The sequence below is a fragment of the Typopeltis vanoorti genome, chromosome 18 (genome assembly GCF_054136105.1).
Source record: "Typopeltis vanoorti isolate ZY-2024b chromosome 18, IOZ_Tvanoo_1.0, whole genome shotgun sequence".
Classification (NCBI taxonomy): Eukaryota; Metazoa; Arthropoda; class Arachnida; order Uropygi; family Thelyphonidae; genus Typopeltis; species Typopeltis vanoorti.
This window is the reverse complement of record NC_143566.1, coordinates 55,681,503-55,695,198: the sequence shown is the minus strand read 5'-3', so window position 1 is coordinate 55,695,198 and position 13,696 is coordinate 55,681,503. Positions and strand designations below refer to the sequence as shown.

The 13,696-nt window shown below is 38.5% G+C and overlaps 1 protein-coding gene across 2 annotated transcripts in view; it reads left to right on the top strand.

Moving 5' to 3' along the window:
- Positions 1–8,356: 8,356 nt before the first annotated feature.
- Positions 8,357–13,696, top strand: part of LOC150096679 (U11/U12 small nuclear ribonucleoprotein 35 kDa protein-like) — a 52,102-nt gene continuing 46,762 nt past the window's right edge. The window contains exon 1 of one of the 2 annotated variants that reach the window (XM_090408009.1): positions 8,357–8,443. The gene's annotated coding sequence lies outside the window, so the exon portion shown is untranslated. Of the gene's footprint in view, positions 8,444–8,651; positions 8,743–13,696 lie in introns of those variants that run through there. The other variant, XM_090408010.1, reaches the window with a different exon arrangement.

The following is a 13,696-nucleotide window of genomic DNA, read 5'->3' as shown; positions in this document are numbered from 1 at the left end:
TACCCTTAATGCCAAAACATTTCTCCAAGAAGGGGATGCATGATGTTTTGTATTAAAGGCAAGGGGCCACTACCCAGACTGGTTTCGACCTTTATTGTGGTCTCATCAGTGGGAGCTAGGCTAGAAATACCAAGATTTAGTAATACAGAGCTTATAAGTATTTTACCAGAAAAGTTGCCATAAGGTGTTTTAACCTTATTAAATAAAAATCTCTGGAGGAGATATATACTCTCTGTGTATAAAAAGATAAGCCGAAATTTGAAAGGTTTTTATGTCACGTTTTTTGTCTTACCGGCTTACCAGCCCGGAACTCGGGGGGGGGGGGGGGCGTAGGCGCTAGGGGGGGGCAGATCCCCTGTAGTATATAATATATATATATATATATATATATAACACATAATTTATGTTTACGCAGAATTTCTTAAGAAAATAGAGTAGATATAGAATAACCCTGTCGGTTTCATTTCTGAAACCGACAGGGTTATTCTATATCTACTCTATAATATAAAATGATAAGCGTTTTTTTTGTAACGTTTTTGTGTCACGTTTTTTGTTAAGTTATTTCAAACGTTTTGAAACTCAGGGCTACCCTGAGTGTCGAGTCTTCAAAATTCGAGTCATCAGAATTCAAGGAAAACCGGCCGACCAGTCCGGAATTCGGGGGGTTGCAAAACCGACAATTTATCGCCGACAATGGTGAGTTTTTTGAGTATATCGGTGATTATGTGAAGAATGCAACGTCTTTTTCTAATTGCCCCCAAAAATATTCAAATTTCTCACGTTGGGAAACACTGACATAAAGCATAAGTTATGTGCATCTACGCCGTAATCTGTATATGAACAATGAAACTTAAGCAAAATTTTTTTTCTTTACATTTTACAACTTGTGTGCTAAACATGGTTGGACATTGCTTATATATTATGTATTTACAACATATATTTTACCGCACATAATATTAATAGTGATGATTATACAGATTTTTTAATCAACATCATCTAGATATTTCCCTTATCTTCCCGAATTAGTTAATTTTTGGTGCCGGGCGAATAAGTGGTTCTTCCCCAAATCTCAGGATTTTAATTCTAGAATTCAAAATATCGCCCATAAAAATGCGTTATTGCGTCTTGTTGTCATCGTCTCTCACCTCCCTATTGCTTTCATATGCGTGCATATGCACCAATCTTACTACAATAAAGAAAGCAAAAAATGTTTCCCAATAGATACCAAATTTAAATACAGCGTACCATCAACAACCTTCAGTAATAAAAAGCATAATAGGATTTATGTATCTATTTTATAAATATAGTAGCGTTGTGGAAATGTCACTAATTTCCTTAGCGTTATATCATCCCAAGAGAGAGACTATTATTATTATTACTATTACTATTATTATTATTATCATCATCATTATTAGAGGACGCTGTGTAGGCATACGAACGGGCACACGGTGATGTCGCTACTCCCGTTTTTGTAGTTTTAAAGTGGTTTAACTCCTGTTTTTAATTTGAAAGTGTTCCAAAGTAATTCTACTTGTCACGCCGAAGACAGTGATATAAGATTCATTGAAATCGACTAAGAAGAATCCAAATTTTGAGTGCAGAAAATTGAACAAAGCTTTAACCGTGATCAACAACGAGTGAAGAACAAAGTAGGTCACCATATTTACAGTCACACAACAGTTACTCAAGGGAAGAAAGGTGAGCCATAAACTGCATCAAATGCCTGAAGGATTTATCGTCCCATAGAAGCTGTAGGAAATGTCGTAGGAATCTTCACTTTATATGTTCTGGCCTTTCAGAAACAACCTGGCAATGTAAATCTAGTGCAAAACGCGAGGAATGGAAGTGCCTATACATCAGGGAGAACAAAAGAAACTGGCACAGCCGATTATACCGGAGGCAGAATCAGACGACGAACTGAACAGACCAAAAAAAAAAAAAAATACAGGTGAGTCCTATAATTTGAATTCTTTAAATTTACTAATAGAAATGGTTTAGAGACTATAAAATCCAGCTTAGCAGATCTTGTCCGAGAACTCTTTGATAAACAGAACGAACAAATAACAACAAAAATTGGCGAATATGAGGATTTTGTTAAACATGATAATTTAGCAGTGGAAGAAACCTTGAAAACGGTAAAAGACATCCAAATTAGTGTTAAAGTACTAACTGACAGGTAACATAACTTGATGAAACATTCGAACTCCGTCAAGAACTTAATTCCCTAAAACTACAATACAAACTTTTAAATCAGCAAGAATATAAAGAAGATCTTGTCATAAACTATCTTCCTGAAACTGCCTACAGAAAACCACAGAAATGTAGCTTTAAAATTAGGACTTGCAATTGACCCCCCCCCCCCCCCCTTACAGCATAACGACATTCAGACCGTAAATTGGATTCCAAGGAAGAACTGAAAACAAGGCTTGCCATGACTGGTACGGGTCGTGATGAAACATCCGAACTTTTATAAGATTGTCTCTTGTGAACTTGCTTGCAAGACGAACTATGAAAGTCCACAAGAGACAATCTCATAACCAGTTGCCAAGGACTTGAACGCACTCAAAGACAATACAGCAATCTGAATATTTAACACCATTGAACCAGAATATGTTGTACTAAGCAAGAAAAGCAAAAACAGAAAAAAGTACCAATTTTTGTAGACCAGAGATGTTAAGATATACTTGAGGAAGTCACAAAGTTCAAAGTCGATTCAAATTACAAATCAAAAGTCCAGAAGACAAATAGGCTGCCACAATGAAAAAAAAGACTCCTATTTTGATCAAAAAGAAGACCACAACAAAAAATGAATGTGAACCATCAGACAGATGTAATAACAGAATATATCAGCAATTTCACTTTGATCAATTTCACTTTCTGATCATTTATTTGACCTCTCAAACATCAGCCTACTTCCAACACAGCAATCAAATTAATAAAAGATATCTAACCTGTGTCATCCTCAGATAAGCTTACTAAAAAGCTTCGAGGATGCAAGCTGAGACATTACATCTCAACTGAGATCAACACACACACACACACACACACACACACACACACACACACACACACACACACACACACACACACACACACACACACACACACACACACACACACACACACACACACACACACACACACACACACACACACACACACACACACACACACACACACACACACACACACACACACATGGGGGGGTGGGGGGGGGGGGGGGTGGGGGGGGGGGGGGGTGGGGGGGGGGGGGGGTGGGGGGGGGGGGGGGTGGGGGGGGGGGGGGGTGGGGGGGGGGGGGGGTGGGGGGGGGGGGGGGTGGGGGGGGGGGGGGGTGGGGGGGGGGGGGGGTGGGGGGGGGGGGGGGTGGGGGGGGGGGGGGGTGGGGGGGGGGGGGGGTGGGGGGGGGGGGGGGTGGGGGGGGGGGGGGGTGGGGGGGGGGGGGGGTGGGGGGGGGGGGGGGTGGGGGGGGGGGGGGGTGGGGGGGGGGGGGGGTGGGGGGGGGGGGGGGTGGGGGGGGGGGGGGGTGGGGGGGGGGGGGGGTGGGGGGGGGGGGGGGTGGGGGGGGGGGGGGGTGGGGGGGGGGGGGGGTGGGGGGGGGGGGGGGTGGGGGGGGGGGGGGGTGGGGGGGGGGGGGGGTGGGGGGGGGGGGGGGTGGGGGGGGGGGGGGGTGGGGGGGGGGGGGGGTGGGGGGGGGGGATACGCATTCTGCGCAGACTACAGACCTAACAGGCTACAATGGTTGCAAGATAAAATGATAAAACTGATATTCTGGGAACAACCCACTCTTATGCAGGAAGCATGGACAAAACACAAAATATTTAAGGTGAAACAATTACGCCACTACACAGTCATGTTAAAACACTACTACAGCCCAACATATAGAGTAACCAGAACAACATATCAAATAACAAGACCACAGTCAACAAACTACATAACATATAAGTACAACAATCACTATAGCAAAGCCACCCGAAACTTCTACGTACCTGACATGATAAACAAACTGTTTATCGACAACAGAAACCTAGGAACATACAGAGAGCTGAAACAGGCACTATATAAATATTATAGCAAGAATGAAAATTAGCAATTCCTGTTTCTCTCTCCCCCACCACACATACACACACACACAAACCTACGACAACCCCCCCTCTCAAAAAACTACCACTACAAGAACACAAAGAAACAAACACACCATGTCTAAATCCAACCCTATTTTCACAAAAAAAAAAAAAAAAGTTAAACTGTAATAGCAGTCGAAGTCTTTCAAGCACGTACCAATAAACAGTAAAATAAAATCAACACCTGGCTTGTGACCACTATAGGAACACAACCATGAAACCACTACCTTCTGTCATCTATTATCTTCCTCAGATAAGCTCTGCTAAGCTTCGAGGAAGAAAATTACTAACTTGCAAGTATCTGTTATACACACTTGTAATGCGTTATAAATAATATATACATATAATTACTACAGCAACTATGTATGCAATTCATCTGAGACAAAAAAAAAAAAAAAATTCTGTATAATCCTTATTGTAAATACTGTAAATATTATTATTGTATGTAACTTATACTGAGACATAATAAAATGTAAAAAAAAAAAAAAAAAAATTATTATTATTATTATTATTGAATTGTGTGTGTATGCTGCATTACTGCATTGTACCGTGAATCGTGTGCACATTGGTGCCAATCCATATTTAGCTAGTTTAAAAAAATGTATATTCATATTTATAAAATCTACTCTGCATTTTGTATATCGAATTTTCGTACTGTACAGAAAAGATAATATGTTTTTCATTGTATGTGTGCAGATACTCTGTGTGATAGTAAACCTTATCATTTTCATTGTAAAAACAAAAACAAATAAGTCGTTTATAAAAAAAAAAAAAAAAAAAAAAAAAATTATTATTATTATTATTATTATTTCGGGCGACTCCAGGAGTCCTTAGACTCATCGAGGGAGGCCCTAAACATCATGTCCACAACTATGCGATTACATTCTCACAGTATCTATCATACCTTGTCTTGAACTCGTTCACCGTCATAGCACCCACAACAGACTCTGGCAGCTTATTCCACTCATTTATCACTCTAAAAGTAAAGAACCCAGCTCTAACACCCCTGCTAACCACACTCTTGCCCAGCTTCCATAGGTGTCCCCTAGTTCTCCCACCACCAGTCCTGATTTCAAAAATATCCTCTGAATTAATCCTTAGAATCCCTTTAGCAATTTGAATGTCTCAATCATATCTCCCCTCCTCCGCCTATCAACTAGTTTCTGCAACCCACAAATCTTCAACCTGTTCTCATATGCTTCATTCCATAGACCTGTTATCATCTTACTCGCCTCTGGATCCTCTCCACCTCCTCCCCATCAAGAAGGAACCAAGGTGACCAAATATGGGCACAGTAGTCGAGATGAGGTCTTATCAAGGCTCGGTACAGAGGTACAATAACTTGCTTGTCTCTGCTCGTCAAGGTATTTTTCAATAACCAAGTGAGTTGATGAGCTGATTTAGCTACTTTTGCAATGTGCCTCCTAAACTTCATCTCCCTATCCACCAACAACACTCCCAAGTCCCTGGCCTCATCAATCTCTTGGAGTACAGTTCCACCAATGTGGTATACTGCTGCTAATCTTTTCACCCTTGAAAGAGTTGAAAACTATTTTGCGAGAGAAAATGCAGGACATTGTTTTGGTGGCAATGAGCATGACAATAAACTGCTCACCCAACTGAAGGATAATAATAAGATCAATAATAATAATATTATTATTTGACACCTCCAGGGAGTCCAAGATCTCATTGAGGGAGGGCATCTGCTCTACTACTCCACCATTCAATTACCAACTGACCGCAACTACACCAACGCCATCTACCGCCGACCACCACTGGTATTTCCAAAGATAATCACAAACATCCATGCCTTCGGCGGGTTTCAAACCCACAGCCTTTTGGCTAGAGAGTGGATACGCTATCCAATCGGCCACTCAGGCTGGCTGTTATATGTATTAATATGTAGATTAAAGTTTAAGGCGGTAGTTGAAGATGATTTTGTAGGCTGGAATGTCAGACTACTGCATGGTTTTTCAAATAAATGAATAGTTCTGTTCTCTTCCAAGTTGTGGATAGAATTAGTAGTGATTTTGAGTAGGTTATTTATATACAGGAGAGAGAGAGAGAGAGAGACGAGGTAACCCAGCATTGGTGGTAAAACTCAAAGGCAGGGAGCCATCTATCATGACTCATAGAGATCTACAAGAGAGAGAGAAAGCTACCCACTTATAAAGAGTGGCAGAGAGACCAAAGGATGACAATTGGTTATGCCACAGACTGTTGAAAGCTTTGGAAATATCAATGGCGACCGTACAAGTTTCTCCGAACCTTTTTATAGCACGTGTCGAGTCGTGGATGATGCAAGCTATAAGATCAACTGTGGGTTTTGAATGGCGGAATCCGTGTTAGTGGTCGTTGATTAATTGTTGGTTTTCTAAGTAGTAGAGGAGCTGGTTATTGATGACTTGTTCCATTGTTTTGGATAGCACAGATTTGATGGCATTTGGTCGGTCGTTTAACGGTAGACTTATATCGCCCTTTTTTGGAATACAATGGATATGAGATTGCTTTCGTGCATTGTGTGAGTACTAAATACGTATAATAAATTGTACACAATTCAGGACGGACCTTGGCGCTGAATAACAATCTTTGAGTACAATTGGAGTAATGCCATCAGAACCCGCAGACTCTTTAGTGTATAAGCTATTTAGCAGTTTTTTTTCCTGGTGTCTTTCGTTAGAAAACTAGCAGGCATACAGTGATTTCTCTTGGAGAGAGATAGAGAGAGCGAGAGAGAGAGAGAGGCAGAAGTGCAGGAGAACAGAAGTTGCTTCCCACTGGTCTAGCAAGTGATCAAAACTTACAGCTTCGATTTGGATAGGAAGTAAGTTTTTTGCTGTTGACCTTTATAAAATTGATTTTCATTTGTTGATGATTGATTTACATATAATGCTAGCCATATGCGATAAGCTGATTTTTTTTCTTCGATTTTTTTATTCACTTTCGGTTGAAACAGCTCATGAAAATTCGATGAGCATTGTGGGTTGAAAGGGGCAATCAAGGCCTTCATGCCAGTGAGAATAATTTCTGTGACTCGTTCGTAGCAGGTGTTAGGGTCAGATAAGTGGAAGCGATAGTCAGATCAAGGAAAGAAGGTGATGAAATTCCAGAGGGCATCCCCATTGGCTCCTTTGCAGTGCAATTGGATTCACTGTCAGAAGTGCTTGGACGAGGGACATTTTGTGAAAGTGGAGACATACGAGATTGTGGTCTGAGTTACCGAGAGGAGATGCGACGTTTGCAGTATATCTGGAAGGAGAACAACTCAAAAAAGAGACCCAGAGTATTTGAAGAGTGTAGAGGGTTATGTTATCAGGAATTCTAGCAGGTAGATGTACAGTTTGGATAATTATGTATATGTCATAATTATATGACATTCATATCACTACCATATATCATATTTGCACACCTTAAGTGCACTTACACAAATTAACACCATTCCTTTCATGATGAGCTTGTTTCTCTCTCTGCATTTGGTCTCGCTCCAATAAATGCTCATGATGCTGAATTCATTCAAGAGCAGGCCATTCCTTTTATAGAATCTTCACATCCAAAAACTCGTGAACTTTTTTTTAGAGTGAAAAATTGAAAAAATACCAATTCAATTGAAGCTGAGTTAGCTTATCTGATACTAAAACAACAGGTTTTTTATCCCAGAAACTCAGATTTTTCGTCAGATAAATCGGCTGATATATATATATATATATATATATATATATATATATATATTTTTTTTTTTTTTTTTTTTTGTGGGACGAAATTATAAGAAAAATACTACGGAGTGGGTGGTTGATGGTAGTGCAGTGTAGCGTTGTGTAGTATTAAGCATTTTGAGGATGGTGTCATGTAATAATAATAATTCATTAGTTGCACCAAAAACCCCACTCAAAATGCTCGACTATAAGTATTTCATGGGAATGTTCTTCCTTTCTAACTGACCATAATAATTTCTCCCCTTTCCTTAAAGCATGTAAAACACAAAAATATGCTTGTCAAGAACGTTCACAGTCTGTCTTTAAACTAATCAATCCGACTTCTCCTCTTTGTCTTTCATTCCATCTACTTCTACTGTTTGTATCTGTGTGCTTTATTCTATTTTGCTCCACAAGTGCTATCTTTTCAAGAAGTTTTCTCCATAACAAATCTCGAATCCAAAAAATTAAATCTAAGCCTAGGAAGAGGCTTAGATTTAATACATTTAGTATTTTCTGTGATTCTGAAATTATAGGATAGAAGGCGTTGCTGTTTCCAGTGTTGTTATTTTGATAACGTGTTTTCTGTTTTAGAAAATTTAACTATTGGTAATTTATTTATGATCTGTAAGTTATCTTTTTGTTTTGTTTTTATTTTAAATTTTGAATGCTCAGAGTAGTGTTGATCCAGAGTTTACGAAGTGTGATATAGAGAAATGTTACTTTCCAAAGATATTAGAGCGAAAAAATATTTCCAGTAGTTAGGCTAGCTGCGTATGTTTGCGCTATGTTACAAATTAAAGATTCGAAATGCGAATAGTGAGAAACTAATAAATGATAAAGCAATCTGGAAGGAGAACAAGTCAAAAAAGAGACCCAGAGTATTTGAAGAGTGTAGAGGGTTATATTGTCAGGAATTCTAGCAGGTAGATGTACAGTTTGGATAGTTATGTATATGTCATAACTATCCATATAATAATAATAATAATTATTATTATTTTTTGAACTTTTTTGAACATCCTGTCTTCAGCGTGACTAGTAGAATTAAATAGTAGCACTTTCAAGTTAGAAACATGAGTTAATTAACACTTTAAACCTATAAAACCAGGAGCAGCGATACAGCGTACGTGCATCCGTCTCATAATAATAATAATAATAATAATAACTTCTATGTTTGTTGTTTGTATCCCTTCTTTTCCAGACTACTGGCTTAGCAACTAAGCTATCTCTAAAATCGGGAATTCGCATTGCTACATGGAATGTGAGAACCGAACACCATGTCAGACAAAAGGAAATCATTGCCATAGAAAAAAATGTCGTCATTCAGAATCTGGATTGCTGCAGTATCTGAAATGCATCTCACAGGATGCAACCATGAATTTCGTATGAGCAGGGCCGCGCAGTATAGTTGTGCAGATTGTGCTTTGCAATCACCACTGGAAACAATAATATATATATATATATAAGTTTTCTTATTCTTGAATTATATCGTACTATATAAATTACACAATTAAAAATTACAGTTAATGCAATAAAAATGAAATTTAAAATTAGTCAAATTATTATGAAATCTTAATAATCTAATAATATTTTTAACCTAATACATCACCAGTTTTATTATAATTTGTTTGAAGTGAAACATTATCAATATTACTACAGATTTTATTTCACAGAGTAACCATCCTCATATATGTACCCGTAGCATTTTTATTCAAGAATTACTACTCAGGATACTATTATAGTACTACATAATTAAGTTTACATTACTTGCTTCCTATCAAACAGTTTTTCTGCAAATTAATGTTATATGTGATGTCAAATCTCACATTTCAATCTTCTAGGAGACTAGTAACTGCATTAATTCACCTAAACCTTGATTGTCCTCGGTCTGTTTTTTTTTTGCCATCCTACACATCAAACACCTGCTTTGCTATCCTTTCATCTCACATTTTTTAAGTGACTACTACTACTTTAAATTAGCTGTGCTACCAATTAATTGTGACTAATATCAGATTCCATTCTAATATCTTCATCTTTAATATGATTCTACCATTGATGTCATTTGTTCACTTTCATAATTTCCCAAGAAATCTTATGTCAGTGGTCTCTAGTCTTTGAGATTAGAGATAAAGGTATGGCTTCCTGCCATTCCAGCTTTATGTATTTTAATATCACTATTCACTAAAAATTGTGCCTGAATAGCTGAAATATTTTGGTTCTCCATTGAAAATACAGTTGGTGTTTCTTGTTCTTGCCTGTTTTTTAAAGTTTGCCTTTATATTATGGATTTTCATACCAAGTTTGTTACAACAGTTATTCTATTTAGAAGCCTGAAGATTTGTCATAGGTTTTGTTTAGGAGTATAACATCATCTGCATGGAGCTGAGTTTAATATTTCTAATTTTTTATATCAGATTGAATGCTACTTTCATTCATGATGCAATCCATATAAATGAAGAAGAAGAGTGCAGATGATATACTCACCTTTGTCCTATGTCTAATTTTCCTTTGCTTTCTTCACTTCTAGCTTCTGATTTACACTTAAGCACAGATTGCATATTATTCTGTGTAATGTCTCATTCACATATAATTGTAGTTTTTTTTAATAGTTTTTCTCTTGATACCTTATTATACACTTTTTTTTCTAGATCTACAAACTTAAATACAGATCCTTGTTATTTTCAATTTATTTTTTTGACCATTTACCATGGAGTAAAAATCTCACCCTGATAATCTCTTTGAGTGGAAACTAGGTTGTTTTTCCCCAAGTTTCTATTCTACAATTTTTCTTAGCTTCTTCTCAAATGTGTTTCTTTATCTGGAATACTTGGCAGTCAAATTCATCTGCATCTTATTTATCTAAAGAATGTAAGATGCAGATTACTCTGCATCTTACATTCTTTACATAAGTACCATGATTATCTGCAATTCAGCCTTCTGAATTATGCATTGTAGTCATCATAAAACTTTTATACCTCCATATCACTTAAATAGAATGGGAGAGGAAAGATTAGCAAAACAAGTGTTCTCTGCCAGGTTGGCAGGAAAACGACCCAGAGGAAGACCAAGATATAGGTGGATTGATACGGTACAAAGTGCCTTAGACGATAGAAATATAAGATCTGATAATGTTGGAGTCTTGACAAGTAACAGACTGATTTGGAGGAAAATTGTAGATAGGAAGTTAGTAATGATGTAATTTTTTCATGTAGTACTGTCATATCCTGTACATGGCAGGAATTTGATGATGATGATGATGATATATTGACATTCCACAGGTTGAATCCTGATTGAATTGCTGGCCTGGTTGACTGAGTGGTTAGCGTATCTGCTCTCCAGCCAAAAGGCTGCTGGTTCGAATCCACCATGGGCATGGATGTTTGTGATTGTCTCTGAAAATACTAGTAGTGGTGGGTAGTAGATGGCGTTGGTATAGATGATGTGGTTTGCTGTAGTTGGTAGATTGAGTGGTGGAGACAGTGAGATATAGAGTAAGTGCCCTCCCTTGATGAGTCTGGGACTCCCTGGAGGTGTCAAGTTATTTATTTAGTGTTTGGCTAAGAAGAATACATGCATATGCAACCCCCCCCACACACCACATACAAGACAACAAAATGCACAAAAGAGTACAGTAGTGTGAAGTAACATTGTAGTCATATATACATATAAAAATATACAGATAAGCATAAAATTAAAATTGAATGTCTAGGTTTGATAACCAGTCAACAGCACTAGTAAAAACTGTATAAAGTCAGTTACTGGTCCCATGAAGGTTCTGTGGACAGTCAAGTGTGACATGCTGTATAGTTCGGTTATTCTCACCACAGTCACAAGATGAGTTTGGTCTTATTCCCCAAGTAAATAAGGAAGCTCCATACATACCATGGTTGGTGCGAACCCTATTTAGAGAGGTCCATATTTTTCGAGATAGGTCGAACCTTGATGGAGGGCTGTTTGGGTTAAAGACAGTCTTCCAGAATACTGGGCTTTGGCAGTCCATTCCATCTGCCATGCTATTGTTGTATCATAGCCCTCAGTGACAAATCGTTGTGCCATTATAATAGGTGGGTGTGTTGACTTAAGCCTCTGTGATGTAAAACTGCCAATATCAGAGTGTATAGGAAGAAGTGTGTTCTGGAAAATTTTGTTATATTCGCGAATCAAGTTGTCTTGGCATCGTAGTTATGGCAGTTGTGTGTGACTCAGAACTAGAGAGATGGAGTAGTCTATTGTTCCAGAAATGATACGCATTGTCTGATTTAACACAGTATCAATTAATTTAGCGTGTGCACTGTTCATCCAGACTGCTGAGCAGTATTCAGCAGTTGAGTAAACGAGACCCAGAGCAGATGTCCTTAATGTCGCATCATAGCAGAAACTATGTGGGAGCACAAGCCCCCCAGGTTGTTCCGGCAAGTTTATGCAGTATGGTATTTCTAGTTCTGAGTTTGGCAGCAATATTAGAGAGATGTCTATTAAAGGGAAGGGTTCTGTCCAGGGTTATGCCCAGATACTTTGTCCCAGATGTCTTGTACCATGCTATTGTTCAAATGGAAATAGCATGACAGCATGTTTCAGCCTTGGTAGTGCTTGGAATAAGATGCCACTTCTCAAAGCAGTGGTTTAGCCCCTCTAAGTCACCAGTTAGTATGTGCTCTATAGTACAGAAGTTCTGGTGTTGGAATGTGATGCATAAATCATCAGCATATGCGAATTTTCTAGACATTGTCCTCGGAAGGTCAGAAATATACAAATTGAATAGAAGAGGTGACAGAACTAACCCTTGTGGGAGTCCATTGTTAAGTATTCTTGGCTTACTCATATCGTCATCTATAACTAGCTGTATTGTTCTATTAGATAGAATAGCATTCATCAGATGTGTCATTTTTTTTACATTTCAGTATTTTAAGGAGCTTGTAGATCATGCCATTCCTCCATACGGTGTCATATGCAGCTGCCAAGTCTATAAAGCTGCACCAGTTTTAAGGCATTTTTCGAAACCAGATTCTATATGAGTTGTTAGGGCCAAAACTTGATCTTAACATTTGCGCTGGGGCCTAAAACCGGCTTGTTCATGAGGGAGAGTGTCAATAATAATAGTACTAATTCTATTGTAAATAAGTCTTTCTAATAACTTAAGACAGGCACTGAGCAGTGCTATAGGTTTATAGTGTTCAGGTTTATCGGTGGGCTTCCCAGGTTTCAGGATGGCTATTATCTTTGATTTTTTAAATTCTGCTGGTAATCTACCACTCTGTAGAATAGTAGAAAAGAATTTTGTCAGCCATTCTACTGTATTTGTTCCAGAGGGTTCGATAGATTGGTCGCTTCAGAACAACCTTCTTTAAGTTTGGTCAATTCCTTCCTAATTATTTTAGTGTGTGGGTTTTTTCTGATTTAGCTCTGGACAGATTCACTATCCGATTGGCCACTAACAGCAGCTTTTGAATTGGGGCAATGGGAATTACCAACCAACTTTTTAAGGAGGTTCCATGCCTTTCTGCTTGAATGTTTAAAATTCAGCCTTTCGATGGTGTCAATCCATTTGTTCTTTCTAGCTTCATTTAAGCTGTCAATAAGATCATCTGCAACATCCCCTATTCAGAAAGTCGTTATAAATTGCTTCACTGGTTTTGCTCCAGTCAGGTATGTATTCTTTTCTAGCACCTCTAGGGATGTGTTTTTTGGCTGTAGAAATTACTATTTTCACAAATCTTCAGTAGTTATAAGGTTGTGGTGGAATCCAGTGCACATTTTTATCTAGATCTGATGAAAAGCTGTTCCAGTTTGCCTTGACAAAATTCCAGTGTGGCATTGGTGTAGTTTCAGTAATTGGGATTTGAGGGCCCACCTCAATAAAGACAGGGCGGTGTTGACTCT